At 38.4% G+C, this 19,270-nt stretch overlaps 1 long non-coding RNA gene across 1 annotated transcript in view; it reads left to right on the forward strand.

The window, feature by feature from the left end:
• The window catches only part of LOC132709032 (uncharacterized), a 51,216-nt gene that overhangs the window by 16,258 nt on the left and 15,688 nt on the right, over positions 1 to 19,270 (forward strand). The gene's annotated exons all lie outside the window — the stretch shown is intronic.

The raw sequence follows: 19,270 nt of genomic DNA on the forward strand, positions 1-19,270 counted from the left end.
GTTGAGGGAATTATTTGTTTAGCAGAGTGATGGCATTCAGGAAAAAACTGTTTTTGTCTCTAGTTGTTCTGGTGTGCAGTCCTCTATAGCGTCGTTTCGAGGGTAGGAGTTGAAACAGTTTATGTCCAGGATGCGAGGGGTCTGTAAATATTTTCGCAGCCCTCTTTTTGACTCATGCAGTATACAGGTCCTCAATGGAAGGCAGGTTGGTACCAATTGTTTTCTCTGCAGTTCTAATTATCCTCTGAAGTCTGTGTCTGTCTTATTGGGTTGCAGAACCAAACCAGCTCAGAGAGCACCAAGGACCCCTCATGTCAACCCTGAGCTACAGATATTCTCCTTTATTTATATTTTGTAACTGGCATCCTCATTGTTCAATAGGAAAATTGGCTTTACTAGAATCAATTTTGTTTAAAACAATAAGTGTTATTCTATTTAGGATGAATAGATAAGCAGATAGAGGATATGGTAGAGTAAAATGCAAGACGGATTAAGATATGCTATTGCCCCAAACTCTTAATAGTGCATTTTATAAATATATAAGGAAATACTCGGTATTCTGTCTCCCTAACACTCTAAGCAAGTACCCCCTTCCCCTTATATGTAAAGAACAAAATAACTGTAATATAGATAGACCTCAACATGCAACCAGAATTAGGCCCAACATTTATGTTGCTAAGCAAGGCAGTTGTTATGTAAGCCATCTTTTTACAGTGGTTGTTAAGCAAATCAGTGCAGTTTTAAGTGAACTGTGTGGTCATTAAGCAATGACCACATGGTTTCCCCGTTGACTTCTCTTGTCAGAAGTTGGCTGGGATAGTTGCAAATGGTGAACACATGAGCCTGGAACAGTACAATAGTCATAAATACATACCAGTTGCCAAGTGCCTGGCTTTTGATCACATGAGCATAGGGATGCTGCTATGGTCATCAGTTATTATTATTATTTATTATTATTATTTATTAGATTTTTATACCGCCCCCTCTCCCGAAGGACTCGGGGCGGTGCACAGCCAAAGTTAAAAACATACAATATAAACAATTAAAATACGTTTAAAACAGAATTAAATCTAAAATGGCTCCCCAATTTAAAATGCCTTACCCATACCCCTATAAAAAGACGAGTTTAAAATTTAAAAATTTAAAATTTCCACATTTAAAAAGGGGGAAGATTTAGGCCAGGCCAGCTTGATAAAATAGAAAAGTCTTAAGTGCGCGGTGGAAGGTGCGCAGATCCGGGATCCTACGTATCTCCGGGGGGAGCTCGTTCCAAATCGTAGGTGCCCCCACAGAGAAGGCTCTCCCCCTAGGGGCCGACAGCCGACATTGTTTGGCCGACGGCACCCGGAGGAGCCCCTCTCTATGGGAGCGTACTGGCCGGTGGGAGGCTATTGGTGGTAGCAGGCGGTCCCGTAAATAACCAGGTCCTGAGCCATGGAGCGCTTTAAAGGTGATAACCAGAACCTTGAAGCGCACTCGGAAGACCACCGGGAGCCAGTGCAGCTCGCGCAGGAGAGGTGTCACATGGGAACTCCATGTCGCTCCCATCACCACCCGCGCGGCCGCACTCTGCGCCAGTTGGAGCCTCCGAGTGCACCTCAAGGGGAGCCCCATGTAGAGAGCATTGCAGTAATCCAGACGATTACTGAATCAGTTCGAATCAGTGTTCGAACTGGACATAACTCACTTTTTCAGTGGTGTTGTAACTTTGAATGGTCACTAAACAAATGATTGTAAGTTTAGGAGTACCAGTATATAGTGGATTGAGGATAGACTATTGAAGTGGAATTGTGGATCCAGGGTTAAAGTACCCACTGAGTCATTAAAACTTTCCAAGTAACTATTTTGAATGCTGGTGTGGTATTAACTGTGGAAAGACCCAGATTCAAGTCCCCCTTTTCTCTGGCACTCACTCAACAGCTGCCTAACAACTTTGACACCAACACACTGTGGAAAGCCAAATGGGCTGCTGAATACCCAGATACAAGCAGTTACGGAGATGACCCTACACAAAAGGTGCCAGGTTTTGACCTTCCTCACCAGCTTGGGTCAACTCTGAACAGGTTCTGTACCCAACATGGTCTGCCAGGACTCATTGTTTAAAGTGAGGTCTTGTCTCTACCCCTCAGTGTGACTGTGGTGCTCCTCAACAAAATATCCATCACATTGTGTCTGAATGTCCATCATGAGCTTACACCGGCCCAATGTCTGATTTTTTTCAACACAGACCATCCTATTCTTGAATGGCTGGGTGGACTGTATATTAATTTGAAGTACAATAAGTCCATGTATTTGTTGTTGTTAGTTGTGAAGTCGTGTCCGACCCATCGCAACCCCATGGACAACGTTCCTCTAGGCCTTCCTGTCCTCTACCATCCTCTGGAGTCTATTTAAGCTCATGCCGACTGCTTCAGTGACTCCATCCAGCCACCTCATTCTCTTTCGTCCCATTCTTCTTATTCCCTTAATCTTTCCCAGCATTAGACTCTTCTCCAGTGAGTCCTTCCTTCTCATTAAGTGGCCAAAGTATTTCAGTTTCATCTTCAGTATCTGACCTTCTAAAGAGCAGACAGGGTTGATCTCCTCTAGGACTGACCAATTTGATTGCCTTGCAGTCCAAGGGACTCGCAGGAGTCTTCTCCAGCACCATAGTTCAAAGGCCTCAATTCTTTGGTGCTCAGCCTTTCTTATGGTCCAACTTTCACAACAGTACATTGCAACTGGGAAAATCATAGCCTTGACTATACGCACTTTTGTTGGCAGGGTGATGTCTCTGCTTTAGCGTATGTATTTGCCATACCCTAAGTAAATAAAAAGCCCCCCATCAATCATGGAGCTCTCTAGAAGGCTTTAGACCAGCTGTATTCTCTCAAAGTAGCCACTTTGATGAGAGAATGGCCTATTGAAATCAACTTGAGTTCCTTGACAAGAAGCAGAATTTAACTGCAAGAATTAAATCAACACCAAACATGATTATAGTTAAAATAAGTTGAGGAGAGAGAGAGAGAGAGAGAGAGAGAGAGAGAGAGAGAGAGAGAGAGGAGAGAGAGAGGGAGAGAGAGAGAGAGGAAGCACTAACTTGAAAGTGTCTTAGAAGTCAATTTTAAATGCCATTTACAAACCCACTGAAGTTAAAATGTTGTAATAATGCAATAGTACAAGCATAGTTTTAAAGCAGGTTTCAATTACACACCATTTGCTCCCATTTTCACCAGCTTCTGTAAAAATGCTTTGGAAATTATCCTCTGTCTTTAAGGAACTTGCAGTTGGCCTCTTTCTGCCTCTTCTTCCTATGCAAAGCTTCTTGATTTGATATCATCATTCTTGAAATATTATCCATATTTATAAGGGCAGACAGCAAAGTCATTTGAGTGAATGGGCTTTTGGAAATCATGTCAAGGTTGCTGAAAACTTTAAATGAATATTCTGTGGATATATATATATTTTTAATTAAAAATGTCCTTGTAACCTTCTTGAATTTATTTTTATGAAAGGAAAATAACACTGCAGATTCATTGCTAGACCACACTGGTAGACAACCAATTTCTCATGCTATGGGAGAAAAATGTATCTTTCTCATTACCATAATGTTTAATTGAACATTATCTCTTCTCTTGCGCTATCACAGTGAACAGTAAACACAGGAAAACCTTAAAGACGTAAATAAATGCAGTCTTGTTGCTCTTCTCTGCACTCTTTCTAGGGCAGGGGTGTCAAACTAGTGGCCCGTGGTCCGGATGCATCACGTGCAGGCCACACCCACCTCGGCTCCGCAAAGGCAAAAAACATCACAATAGGTCACGATACGTCATGTGATACAATCAAGTTTGACACGCATGTTCTAGGGTCTCAACATCTTTTTTACATCATGGTGACCAAAACTGGATGCAGGATTCCAAGTATGGTCTTATCAAGACATTATAAAGTTGTATTAACACTCTATATGATCTTGATTCTATCCCTCTGTTAATGCAGCCTAGAACTGTGTTGCCTTTATAAACTGTAAAGCACTTCTGGCTATTGTAAAATGTTGCATTGTCCCCCTCCCCATCACATGACCACAGTTTGGGAGCTTGGCAACTTATTTTGCATTCACAAATGGTTGGCAAGAGCCCTGCAATCATGTGGTCGCTATTTGCAATTTTCTCTGCTGCCTTCCTCAGAAAGTTATGGGCAAGCTGGCAGAGAAGATTATATCTCTGAAGGCGATTTCGGAGGGGAAACCCTTTGATGTGCAGGAGGAATCTGCACTTCAAATCTGGCAAAAATGCCACAAAATGCCATTGTTCTTGTGATCTTTCTCCCTGTTCAAATTTCAATAAGATTTACACATTTTAGCAATTACAGGTTCATCATTTGTGTGCCATTCTATTTTAAGCTCAATGTCAGCGTTTCGAGTAATGCACCCATTGAAAGCGGAACTCTGAGGCAGGTAGATTCATCAAAGAACATGTTTATTGGATACATCATATTGGCACAGCTGGTGAAAACCAACTCTAAAAGTTCCCGCAGTTTTCACCTAATTAAAAGAGCAAAAGTTCCCAGATGTCATCAGTCACATTGTCCAATGAAAGTAGTTGGCAGGCTGCCTGATCACTCTACTCCTCCTTCCACAGCCACCTATTAAGATAACCTTGGTTCCCACAGGACATTTTTTTTGTTTTGACGGTTAGCTGGTCTATCTACTTCCCCCCTCCCTTCCCCCTCTCAGGGTTCGTGGCAAGCTCTTGCCTCACAATCAGGACATTGTGAGTTCGATCCTAGGTAGAGACAGATGTAGGGTCTCCTGCTTGGGTAGGGGATTCGGCTAGATGACCTGCAAGGTCCCTTCCAATCTGTTAATCTGTTAAATGTTAAAACTACGAGGAAGCAAAAGATGGCTTTATCCAGGTTCGCTTCAGAGTTGACACTCAGTTTTACAATGAATGAAGGCCAATATACGTGTCCCAGGATAATGTTGCAGGATCCAATCTGGGTTCGGTCACTGGAATCAGAGGTTTAGTCTTCTGAGCTTTCAGACTTTTGCTGGAACCTATCCTGGAGCTCACACACCTTCTGGTGAAAGAGAAGTTGCCTTCTCCCTTCCAGCATAAGTCTAGAAGCTTTGAAGACTAAACCTTTGATTCGGGTGACTGATCCAGATTGGATCCTCCATCTTATAATATTCAAAACCATAATTTTTTTTCTTTACTTTAAATCTTTCTAATACCTGTAAATAATATAACCAATGGCAACTAATATCCCTCTACCTCCTGTTCTCCTCTTGATTTTATTTTGTATTTGCTTTGAGTTAAAAAGAAGTCTGGAATGCAAAAACCCTTAACTCAGCAGCACCTACTCTTTTATTCAAGATGCAAAATACAATTTCCATTCAGGTAAATCCAATCCTTTCCTTTGCATATTTAGATATGACATTTTGCCACTGTACCAATTGTCAAAATAGATATTGTCTGTAACAAAAACGTCATTCAAGGCAAGAAATTCATTTTTGTCACAGAAATTCTTCCCAGCAATGACAATTGTAATTTCTCCCAACTTGACATGTCTTTAATTTTTCTATTCCATTTCTTAACATAGTTATTTTGAAATAACATATAATTCATATTTGTCATAGTGATACTCAGATATTTTATGTTCTTCTCAATCTTAAAACTCATTTGCTGTATCAGTTCTGTTTGATCTTCTATTGTCATATTTTTTAACATCTTTGTCTTCTGTTTGTTGTTCTTAAAACTTGCTCATGCACCAAATTTGCTTTTAGCTTTCCTATCAATGTTTCAATTCCCATTAAAGGATGTTTTGAAACCAACATCTAGTCATCTACAAAAGCCCTTAATTTAGAAGTTTCTTTTTTAATCTTTACTCCCATAGTCTTCTAATCTTGTTTTATATTTCTATTCAGTACTTGAAGAACCAAAATAAACAAGAGAGGAGATAGTAGACATCCCTGTTTTGTTCTTTTTTGTATATCACAAGGTTAAATCTTCATTAACAATTATTATATAAATTGATCTACTTCCTGTAAAGTATAAATTGATTTTAACCATTTTATAAACTTCTCTCAAAGTTCTTATCTTCCAAAAGTGTAAACAAGAAAGTCCAGTTCAAATTGTCAATGCCTCTCTGCATCCAGGAAAATCAATGCAGCTTGTTTTCCATTATGTTGCTGCAAATATTCCAAAATGTCCAAGATCTTTCTAATATTGCCCTTTAATTGTCTATTAGGGTAAAAAACCACATCGATCCTCATGAATAAATTCTTGCAAAATCATTTTCAGTCTATCAGCCACAATCATAAATAACTTATCATTAATCAATAATGATGCCTATAATTTATTGTTAAAGCCTTATCTCTCATCGAAGAGTAGTGCTATCTTATCCTCTGGCATCTTTCCTCCCTGTAAGATAGAGTTCGTAACCTTTCATAAAGGTCGTAAAAGTTCATCTTCAAAAAATTTATAATAAGAACCTGATAATCCATCTGGTCCAAGTACCATACTTTTTTTTAGCTTCATAAACTTGTCTTACTTGTATAGGTCCATATAATTTGTCTCTGCTCTTCTGCAATTGCAATAGCGCTTAGACTTATATACTGCTTCATAGTGCTTTACAGCTCCCTCTAAGCGGTTTTCACAGTCAACGTATTGCCCCCAACAATCTGGGTCCTCATTTTACCGAACGTGGAAGGATGAAAGGCTGAGTCAACCTCGAGCCACTCAGAATCGAACTCTTGGAGTGAGCAGTGAATTAGCCTGCATTACTGCATTCTAACCACTGAGCCATCGTGGCTCATCCTTAATGTTTTTTATTTCTTCAGGTATTCATTTATTTTTTTCCAGAGATATGATTAATCTTCAATTTGCAGTGGAGAACAAGACCAGCATGCATTGTTACCAAAAAAGCTTTACATATCTCAGTAGAAACACTTACTTCCCCCCTGAAAGCTTAAAAAATCCCACTAGCTTCTGGGTAGCCGATAAAAAACGAGCATGTTTGATGTGGTCATGATCACCATACTAACCCTCTCCTATGGAATAGTCCTGTCTGCCTATGTGGCCAACATCATGGCATTCCCTCTGTCCCCCTGGCCCAGTGGTGGGTTGCCCCTGGTTCGGACCGGTTCTATAGAACCGGTAGTAAAATCGGTGGGAGGCTCCTCCCACTGACCCTGATGTCATCAGAAGCGATCTGCGCATGCGCAGAAGCAAGGCGCACCCGTGATCTCGTTGCGAACCAGTAGTAAAAGTAAGTAGAACCCACCCCTGTCCTGGCCATGATCTAAGCCTCTGTGATTCATGGTTGCTGAAAGGATGATTTTATATTATATCTGGAAATTCCATGGATTTAATCTAAAACAAGGAATGTTGTGAGAAATCATCTACATTTGACCTATTAAATAAAATTACTGTGAATCTTTTAAGCAGTATTATTTGTGTATATGCAGATTATTTTATGACCTCTGAGGGGTACTGTTAAAACTTGGCCTTTATGGTTTTTAACCTAAACAGTGGGTGGAAAGAAAGAAATAACTGTCAGACTCATACCTACTGTATTTTTATAGTACAAAATATCATGCTCTGCTTTAAGATCCCAAAACCCCCAAAACCTGACCCACCCACCTGAGTAATGTAAGAATCTACCACTGCCGTATTTCCATTTTGTTACACATTTTCATTCCCTGAAGCAACAGTTAGTTGCAGTAGAATCTTTTTAGCTACATTTTGATTTGGATGCCTTTCTTATCTTAAAGAAAACTCCTGGCATTTGTTAGGTGTGCTACATCTCTTTGTGTGTAGTTAAAACACCAAATTGGCTTTCTTACACAATGTCAGAATTTTAAACGAATTACATTTGACTGATTCAAAATCTGGGACACCTGAAGTTCTTCTGCACCAAACTGGTGCAAAAAAAAAAAGACAAAAAGAAGTGGATTTTTTGCTATTGGCACAATTTTGTGGCTGCAACATGAGGTAGATGATTGCATTTTTTTAAAAAAAAAATTGCAGGTAAAAAACCCCTCATGCTATATTCTCAAACCCATGGATTTTTATCCCATAAAATCAGCTATAGTTTCTTCAATTTGTGTTTTTCCAGTTTCTTTTTGCTATATTTAGTAACATATATGAATTTGTAAATTATTCAGCCCTAGAATCTGAAATACATGAGAACTATTTTACATTTCCCAGATCACAGTTTCCCAATTCTGAGGCATAAATAATAGAAAAGTATTGTTATACAGTAGTAGGTTTCTAAATTCTAGAGTTTTTAAAAAAGATTTCATCAAGTCAAACTCTACCGCCTCTGGTGACTCAATGGACATATCCATACAGTTTTCTGTATTCTTATTTTCTGAGATGCTTTTTAAGCTTTCCAACACAGCCGATATCTCAGAAATTTCCTGGTGGTCTCTTTTCCAAATATTAACAAGGTCTGACCTTACTTGGGTTTTTCAAGATCAGACCGGGCAGTTAAATTCTTCTACCTGCTATGGCAAATCAGACTCAACAGTCTTCAGAAAACAGATGAAACGTTGTCAGACTTTGCTCTATGTGAAAAAGATTTATAGAGTTTTTGCTAGAAACTGAAAGAAATGCTATATTAATTTTAGGATTCGATGATTAGAAATGTTTATGATTATAGAAATATTAAATAGTTTTACTTAAATTAAGTGTTATTGAATTTAGACCAAATTTAATGTATATTTGTAACCATATCAAAGAAAGTTGGAAGCTATTCTGTATCTTTCTATTCTTCTTTATTCCTTTGCACATTTCCTTCCTATAACTTTTTCCTTTTTAATAGGTTTTGTTTGTTTTTATTTTTTACGTTTTGTAAAAAATTAACAAAGTATGTGTATGTATATAGAAATTAAGGAGGAGGAGAAAAGGTGAGAGAAAAGAGAAAGCAACATTGGGTGTGGAGAGAGAAAACCCCCAAACAAGGTAGAAAAGAGAAACTAAGCTGAAGAGTCTAGTTTAGAGTTTTAAAGACTTGTCAGTCAGAACATTGACAACAGATCCCTAATTTCTATTAATATGGTGGTATGTAATATAATAGCAGGAGAAGTGCGCTTAATTTTCTTTTCTGTAAAAAAGAATGAGAATCCACAGAGAGAGATTGAAAGAGAGAAAGAGAGCAAGGACACTGCAGTGAAAATTGCAGTGTCCTTGTAATCTCTCCTCCCCTTTGAAAAAATAATGTATATTAACTCAGAGTTTCTGCACACGGTGAGGTAATGCTATAAAATAACATCAGAATGAAAATCATAGAATTTATGTGCTGTCAGAGCATGATGAAGTTATCGGCTTCAGGATGGGCAAAGGTCTAGAAAAGTGACAGAAAAGAAATTTAGAACGAGAACAGAAAAGTAGATGTGTTTTGTTTGCTTTGTACAGGCAATATAATTTGGCAAAAACCCTTCAGTGTCACTTGTCATAATTTTAATCTTACTAACAAAAAGACAAAAGTATGTTTATTTTCTGAAGGCATAACAAGATCAAAGGAAAGGGAAGAATGGAGGGTTTTTTGCAAATGTAGGATAATAGTTTGTGGTTTGCTGGTTTTTTTGTATTTATGTTTACATGTTTTTCTAATTCAAACTATTCACTAAGTCTGCATTACTATTACTATTAATCTTCTCATCCTTCCTATCACCCATCTCCTCCCACTTATGACTGTATGACTGTAACTTGTTGCTGTATCCTTACGAATTATATTGATTGTTTCCTAGTACGATTCACTTGCTTATTTGTTCCCTATTTTTATTCATACGGCTGTTGACAAAAATAGGATTGCCAACATGATGACCAATATCCGATGATGGATATGGCACAACAAGAAGAAGAATTTGTACCCTATGACTATCATTAAGTGTTGTACCTTATGATTCTTGACAAATGTATCTTTTATGTACACTGAGAGCATATGCACCAAAGACAAATTCCTTGTATGTCCAATCACATATTGGCCAATAAAGAATTTATTATTCTATTCTATTCTATTCTATTCTATTCTATTCTATTCTATTCTATTCTATTCTATTCTATTCTATTCTATTCTATTCTATTCTATTCTATTCTTTCAGTTATATTTCCCTTCCTTTTTTAAGGATATGCATTTACAGGTTTTCCTCAACTTAAAACCACTTTTTTAGTGACTGTTTGAAGTTACAATTTCACTGAAAAAAGTGACGTGTTTGATTTTCACACTTACAATTTTTGCAGCATCCCTATGGTCATATGACCAAAATTCAGAGGCTTGGCAACTGGCACATATTTATGACAGTTGCAATGTCCCGAGGTCATGTGATCCCTTTTTGCAGACTTCTGATGAGCAAAGTCAATCGGGAAGCCAGATTCATTTAACCACCATGTTATTAACTTAACAACTGCAATGATTCACTTAACAACTATGGCAAGAAATGTCGTAAAATGAGGCAAAACTCACTTAATGGCTGCCTTGCTTAGCAATTGAAATTTTGGGCTCAGTTTTGATCCTAAGTCAAGGACTACCTGTAATGAATAGGAAAGCTGCACAAAAGAAGAATGTGACTTATAAATAAGTAAGTTTAAAAAGTAAATAGTACTTTAATCTCCAGTTATTCTAAAAATATTGCTTGAACCAGTGATCCTTTAAGTATTGAATTCTAGCAAGTCACTGAGCCAGGGAATTCTTCCTGCCAACTGATTGCCAGGACAACCAGTTTTATAGCTTTGCATACTGAATCACAGAATATCCATTTATTGATGGTAATAATTACATAAATAATTTTATAATAAACTTTTGGTGGTTATTTAGACTTAGACTTAGAATAACTTTATTGTCACTTTGAACGTACACTAATCGGCATACGTTAAAATGAAATTTCATTGCATACACCTCTCAAAGGATCACCTTCGACAAAAGAAATAAATAAATACAAAATTATGCATATACCCACATATATTATATGACACGGAGAAACACCACAGTCTAGTTCGGATTTATTGCCTTTTTATCCACCACAATCCAAACCCATTCTCCAAATTATCCAAATTGGCTACTTTATGTTGCACCACAATGATCCCAACCAAGCCTAACACCAAGAAAACAAATAAGCTTGCTAGATAAATTTGTCACCTGCCATGGTTAAAATAGTTATGTGAAGACAGCCATAAATGTATCCTGACCCCTACAACATCTTTGTGAAAGATAAGCAAGTTTAATGATTATGCAACAGGTCTCCTCATTTTCAGTCATAATTGCATCTCTCTTTCCTTTAAACTTTGCCTCAGTTTACCTCAGCCTCCCCAAAGACCTTATTTCTTCTGCTTGTGACTTCTTTCCATTACAGATATATGCAACAAGGCCTCTAGCTCTCAATTTCCTCACTTCTGCTGACAATCTCTCATTAGTTTGCCCCAAGTTTTAATCCCCTTACTTTCTTTGTTCCACACTTTTGTGGAATTCAAGCCAATTATAATAGAGCTAATAGTAAAAATCATGGCCTCTCCATTTTTCTGCCTTCTTCCAGGTTTTATCAAAATGTAGGATGAATAAGCCCCCTATTACTTTCCCCAGGGGTTTTGGAAAATATAAGCAAGCACGATTTGGCTCTCTAATTAACCAGATTGTAGCAACAGATTCAGGCAGCTGAGTTTTACAGATTCTAAGGGGAAAGGCTACAGTAATGCCATTTCTTATTATTTAATTTTTTTCTCTCTGAGAAAGGCACTTGTTAGATTTTTCTCGCTCGGCTGCCAAACCACGCAATCTACTGAGCTTTCCACCCTTCCAGCATTTAATGCAAAGGAAAACATTGTGGATGGAGTTTTTCCATCTGTCATTTTCAAACCAGGAGGGGGGCTGCCGAGTGAGATAGAGATGGGTGAAGAAAAACAACTCAAAGTGCCACCACCCCCCTATATGTCTCGCAATCATCGCCTACAAATACACAACCAATGCAAATCTGAAATTAATTCTAAAACATTCTGAGAATGAGGTAGAAAAGGAGGTGTTGGCTTTCCAATTTCACGGAATTGGAACTTCAGATTTCAGGCCAATGTTACCTCAAATATTATTCAGAGTTTTCACTTGGTGGAGGATGCTGTTGCCAAAGTACAGCGATGGATAAGCTAGGGAGGTACAAATTTTTTTAGGCCTGGGGCCAAATTTGGTTTTGGCATGGCGTTCCATAAATTGGGTAGGGCCAGGATGAACATGACCTATGAATTAATTTGATTTACATTGAATAAAAAACTAGATCAAATTTATGCAAGTAATATAGATACTCCCCCAACAATATTTTCCTTGGAACAGCTGCATTAGTTGCCAAGCATTGCAGAACTCAGTTTAAAGTGCTTTACATCTTAAATCATATTTTTGGGGTGGGGGTGGGGTGGAAATGGATTTATTAAAGAATCATTTTCCATTATGCTTCCCTGCTCACACTTTAGGATAACCAGTAAACCAGGTCCTTGCTTGACTATTCCAGTCTAATTGCAAATACTATGGATCGTATTTCTCCAAAAACAAATTAAAGTCCTATGAAGTTTATCATTACAAAAGGCCTCGCCAGTGTTCTGTTAATTGCAGGAAGGCAAATGCTGTTCTTTTCTTCTGAGGGGGAAAAAAGATGATCCACAAAATTATAGACTGATATCTTGGAAGATTCTACAGCAGATCATAAAAAAATCAGGTATTGAACAGGGATCTTGGAGTCTTAGTGGACAATTGATTAAATATGAACTAATAGTGTGTGGCAGCAGCCAAAAAAGCCAATGCTATCCTAAATTGCATTAACAGAGGGATGTGAGGTACTAGTGCCACTTTATAAAGCCTTAGTAAGACCACACCTAGAATAATTTTGATCATAACACCAGATGTTGAAACTCTAGAAAGAGTGCAGAGAAGAGCAACCAAGATGATTAGGGGACTGGAGGCTAAACCATATGAAGAAAGGTTACAGGAACTAAACATGGCTAGTCTAGTGAAGAGAAGGACCAGGGGAGACATGATAGCAGTGTTTCAATAATTGAAAGGCTGTCCCAAAGAGGAGGGATTCAAGCTATTTTCCAAAGCACATGAAGGTCAGACAAGGAATAATGGATGGAAACTGATCAAGGAGAGATTCAACCTAGAAATAAGGATAAATTTTCTGACAGTGAGAACAATCAACCAATGGAACAGCTTGCCTTCAGATGTTGTGGGCGCTTCATCACTGGAAGCTTTCAAGAAAAAACTGGACTGCCACCTGTCAGAAATGGTGTAGGTGGGGGGCTGGACTAGATGATCTATAAGATCCTTTCCAACTCTGTTATTCTGTTATTCTATAACTGGTCATTCAAAACAATGACATATTTGTCAGAAGGCAGCATGGATATTCAGATCAAATTTTGCTTACCCTTATTTTTTGATTGAGTAACTCTCTCAGAGTATAGGAAGGTGTAGACATAATACATATTGATTTGGCTGAAGCATTTGACAAAGTATTCTAGGACATCCTCTTTACTAACCTAGTTAGGAAGGGCTGGATAGCATGAGAATTAAGCGGAGGTACTGTATAGCTGGTTCAGAAAATCATTCCTTAAGAGGCCTTATGTGAATCAATAGTTCCTCTTCAAACTGAAGAGTTGAATTGACCAGCAAAATTCAGTCTTGGGTTTTTCACTCATGGAAGACTGTATTTGGAGAAAGAGATGGAGAGAATACTTAGCAAACATGCAGATATCATAAGATTGGGATGGATAATTGTTAATTTAGAAGACAGGAATACCTTTTAAACCTCTTTTTGTTTTGTTTCAAGTTTTTTATTTTGTTATATATATATATGTATGTATCAATGCATGAACAGTGTGGCACTTGGGCGTCATACATTCTAATACAAATTCAACTAGTAGAATTAATCATAGTTATTACATTCAATCAACTTATATATTTCTAATAATAATACACATTTATATTAAGTTGTAGTCTGTCATTATTCAATTATTCCATATTTTCTCTTGTTATTGCTTTTATTTTATTATATAAAAGTGTATACACTAATGTTCCCCCTTTCTCTTATTTCTATCTCTTATTCTAGCTTTTAATTATATCACCCTTTATTAAAAGACTTTTTCTTTCTATCCTACCTAACTTCTAGTCATGTCACCTACCTAAAAAAGAAGGGAAAAAGAGAAGGGAAGAGAAGAGAAAAAGAAAAGCAAATCAGAACAACAAAAAAGAGAAATCATCTATCCATCGTCTCTTGCCCGCTTCAATACTTCAATTGTTATGGGTTTTTTTTTGACTTGCCTCCCATGTTCCTCTCTTAGATCTTTATCTCTCTCTGCATCTGCTTCTTGGCTATTCAATCTTAGGTATTTCTCCCATCTCTACCCTCTTCCACTCTCAAATTTCCAAAATTTCTGCCCAAGCCCTATCTCCCTTTCAAAAGTATCTTCCTGTATTTCCAATTCTCTTTTCAACTCTCTTAATATATTTTCCCCTAGTTTAATTCATCAGTCATTGTTAATTTCATTGTATCTCCTCCTTGTCTTCTTCTTTTACACTATCTTGATAGTTAACAGAAATGGGCTGATAGTTATATAAGGAAATTAATAGAGAGAAGTAGAATATTTTCAGTGAAGGAACAAAAATCAGATAGATGGGTATAGTAGGGGAGATTTTATTATTTATTTATTTTATTCAATTTGTATACCGTCCTTCTCCTAGTGGACTCAGGGCAGTGCACAGCCAGAACTAAAACACATACCAATACAAAATTTAAAATTATTAGAAGAATTACATAACTTTGGCCCAAATTTAAAACAATTCAAATTAAAAACCATTGACAATTTAAAAGCTAAAAAACTAAAAAAGACTAAGGGGGGGGGGGTTTCACGCCAGACCTGCTTGATGGAAAAGAAAAGTTTTCAGGGCACGGCGAAAGGCCCGGAGATCCGATATCCTTCGTATCTCCGGGGGCAAATCGTTCCAGAGGGCAGGAGCTGCCACAGAGAAGGCCCTCCTCCTGGGGGTCGCCAGCCGACATTGCCTAGCTGATGGCACCCTGAGGAGTCCCTCTCTGTGGGAGCGTGCTGGTCGGTGGGAGGCTATCGGCGGCAGAAGGCGGTCCCGCAAATACCCAGGTCCTATGCCATGGAGCGCTTTAAAGGTGGTAGCCAACACATTGAAGTGCACCTGGAAGACCACTGGAAGCCAATGCAGCTCACGCAGGAGAGGTGTCACATGGGAGCGTCCCTTCGCTCCCATAATCCCCCGCGTGGCCGTATTCTGCACCAGTTGGAGCCTCCGGGTGCTCCTCAAGGGGAGCCCCATGTAGAGAGCATTGCAGTAGTCCAGGTGGAAAGTGACGAGTGCCTGAGTGACCATGCGTAAGGAGTCCCGATCCAGAAAGGGACGCAACTGGCGAATCAGGCGAACCTGATAAAAAGCCCCCCTGGCCATGGCCGTCATATGCTCTTCTAAAGACAGCCGTGCATCCAGGAGGACGCCCAAGTTGCGAGCCCTGTCCATGGGGGCCAATAACTCACCCCCAATAGCCAGCGATGGCACCAACTGCCTATATCGGGACGCCGGAAGCCACAGCCACTCGGTCTTGGAAGGGTTGAGTCGAAGCCTGTTACTCCCCATCCAGATGATAATAGTTTGGTCATGGTAATTGTGGAAGAAACCTTGGACTTACAATAGTTCATTTAGGGACCATTCAAAGTTACAGTGGTGTTGAAAAAAGTGATTTATAACCATTGCAGCATCCCCATGGTCACATGATCAAAATTCAGATGCTTGACAACTGGTTCATATTTATGACGGTTGCAATGTCCTGGGGTCATGTTATTCGCTTTTGCGACCTTCTGACAAGCGAAGTCAATAGGGAAGCCAGATTCCCTTAACAACCATGTGACTAACTTAACATTTACAGTGATTCACTTAACAACTGTGGCAAGAAAAGTTGTGAAATGGGGCCAACTCACTTAACAAATGTCTCACTTAGCAACCTAACATTTGGGCTCAATTGTGGTTGTAACTTGAGGACTACCTGTAACTGATTACCAAGTGAATATGAGCCAGCAGCACAAAAAAGACATATGCAACTTTAAGTTGTATCAACACTTAATTTGATTTAGCAATCAAAACAGCATGCTAATTTTTTCCGTTTTGACAAAAGTAAGATGTTCTAGTCAAGCTCATAGTAACTTCAAAAACACATCGGTATATTTGTCTTGGTAACAGAAGAGAAATGGTTTGCTGTTGTCTTCTTCCAGGATTTGTTTTGACTTCTCAGTCTAGCTTACTGTCATGTAATACCATGATAGTTTGCATCTGAGCCCTATCCAGGCCCAGTTTTGCTTAGTTTATAGAGACATGAGAAAATCTAATTATTTTTCCAATTCTATAGTGTGTCCAAAATTCCTAGCCAAACTTATCATCGTTTCCTTCACTGTTTCTTCTTCCATTTTATATCTTAATAAAAAGTTATAAATATTTGTAATCATTTTTCTCCCCGATCCTAATAATATTTTATCCAATTCCAATTGTTCCTTGTTTATACCGTATTGTTCCTTATCTTTTTAAAATCTAGTTTCAATTTGTAAGTATGGCCACCATTCCAGATTTAATCCTTGTTCTTTCAGATCTTGCACTGATTTTAATTCTCCTTTTACATCTAATGGTTCTGAAAATCTCACCATTTTGTTTAGATCTGTAGTATTTGGATGTATCATTGCTTCCATTGTTAATAACCAAATTGGGATTTTCTTGAAATGATTCTTTTTAATCTTTTCTCAGACTTTTAACAGAGCATCTCTTAACATGTGCCTTTGGGAAGGGAAAATATTTTTCCCTTCCCAAAGGAAACCATGTCAACCAAGTTGGAGGTCATGGCCTTCTATCATTAATATTCATTTATGTTTTAATTGTATCAAATCTTTGAGCCATGTTAGAGAAAATCTAATTATGCTATGTTAAATTAAAAGTAACCTTTGATCATTAAATAGTAATCATATTACCGTGGCTATATTTGGAAATATACTGTGTATTTTTCTATTTTTTTTTAATCAACCTTTTTTTTTTTTTAATTCAAGCTAATTCTACTCAAAAGTCACTCCCAGAACAGGAAGATACAGTCTTAATGGCAGTTTAACACTGGGTTGTTTCTTAAAACAGCCCAAATAAGATACACATTTGGAGGTAGTCTTCAACTTATGATCACATTGGGGACCAGAATTTCTGTTGTTAAACAAAGAAGTTGTTAAATTAATTGTGCCTGATTTTTACAATCTTTTTCACCACAGTTGTTAAATAAACTTTGAACAGTTACTAAACAAATGGTTGTAGGCTCAGCATTACCTTTATCTAGAAATAAGCCCCTTATGCATAAGGTGCAGATACCCCTCCCCCTTTATTTGAGATTCCAGATGATTATATACATTAAAACATTCTGAGATGACCCAAAGTACTTTTTTCAAGCGGCAACTGGATTTTCTGGTTTTTCTTTGAAGACATTTCACTTCCCATCCAAGAAGCTTCCTCAGCTCTGACTGGATGGTGGGGAATGGAAGGATTTATACCTCTTGCAGACAGCTGATCATTTGCATTCTTTTAGCGAGTCATTGAGGCCACCTGGAGGTTCAACAGTTCCAAAAAGGCTCCACACCCATTTGCACTACTCAGATGACACTGACGACACAGATAAACCTCCAGGTAGCCTCAATGATTTCAAAGAGAAATCAGAAAGTCCAGTTGCCTCTTGAAAAAAAGCATCTTTGGGACAACCAGGATGACCTAAAATCTCCGTAGACATTCTGACATGACATGTTTAATATTTTATTTTAATTATTTTTATTTTAATGTTTCACTTTAGTGTTGGTCTGTGACTGTAATTAAGAGCCTGTAGTACAGTGGACTAAAGCACTGTTATTAACATCTGCTGCTTGCAATTACTGCAAGTTCAAATCTCACCAGGCTCAAGGTTGACTCAGCCTTCCATCCTTTCAAAGGTAGGTGAAATGAGGACCCAGATTGCGGGGGCAATAAACTGACTTTGTATAAATATATACAAAAGTATGAAGGCTATTGCTTAACGCATTGTAAGCCGCCCTGAGTCTCCGGAGAAGGGCGGCATATAAATTAAAGCAAAACAACAACAACAACAACAACAACAACAACAACCTGTAATAAAGATTGTTGTTGGGAGATGACACCAAAGGTGGGTTTCAGCAGGTTCTGACCACTTCTGGAGAACCGGTAGCGGACATTTTGAGTAGTTCAGGGAACCGGTAAATACCACCTCTGACTGGCCCTGCCCCCATCTATTCTCTGCCTCCCGAGTCTTAGCTGATTGGGAGGAAATGGGGATTTTGCAATAACCTTCCCCTGGAGTGGGGAGGGAATGGAGATTTTACACTATTCTTCCCCTGGAGTGGGGTGGGAATGGAGATTTTACAGTATCCTACCCATGCCATGCCCACCAAGCCACGCCCACAAGCCATGCCACGCCCACAGAACCAGTAGTAAAAAAATTTGAATCCCACCACTGGATGACACCATTTTCAGCAAGCACTTTTCACAAGTTCAGTAACTCACTGAAGTCAATAAGATTAACTTCAGTACAGAGAAATTAGCATTAATTGGTATCTCAGCTGGCATTCTCCCTGCTGCCTCAAGAGAAGGTGCTGTGGAAATCTATTTAGTCAGGCCAACGAAGTCTAAAATGGAAGCAATGGGGCATACATGCAGGCAAATGTTAATTAAGGGCACAATCCTGCTGAACCAACTGCTTTTAAGTTCCCTGGGTTTCAATGGCAGGACTAAGCACCATGGGAAGAAGGACATTAGCTGAATTGCACTCAGAAGGAATTTTACAGCTCTTGACTTTGTACTTTCTTAATAGGTTTTAGCAGGGGATGCCAATTGTTGGAGATGTTAGAAAAGAAAAAAGCTGAAAGCTTAAAAAAAACCACCCACAAAATTTCATAAGGTTTGGCAATGTCGTGAGATTACAACCACTGTTATGTTTTTAGGATCCCTTACAATCTGTCTAGAGCTTTTATGGCAATTACAGGCACCATGTTGTTTTCTTTTGACCTGGTATGTTTTTAAAGTTGCAAGCCTACCATATTTTTCAGAGTATAAGACACACTTCCCCCCCCCCTAAAAGAGGCTGAAAATTTGGGTGTGATTTATACTCTGAATGTAGGTTTTTCAAAACTTTTTTTCAGCCCTAACTACAGAGTGAAGCGATCTTTTGGGTTTTGCCTGTTCCCTCTGACTCTCAGCTGTGTTTTAG

The sequence above is a fragment of the Pantherophis guttatus genome, chromosome 3 (assembly GCF_059756535.1).
Source record: "Pantherophis guttatus breed Tessera chromosome 3, ASM5975653v1, whole genome shotgun sequence".
NCBI lineage: Eukaryota > Metazoa > Chordata > Lepidosauria > Squamata > Colubridae > Pantherophis > Pantherophis guttatus.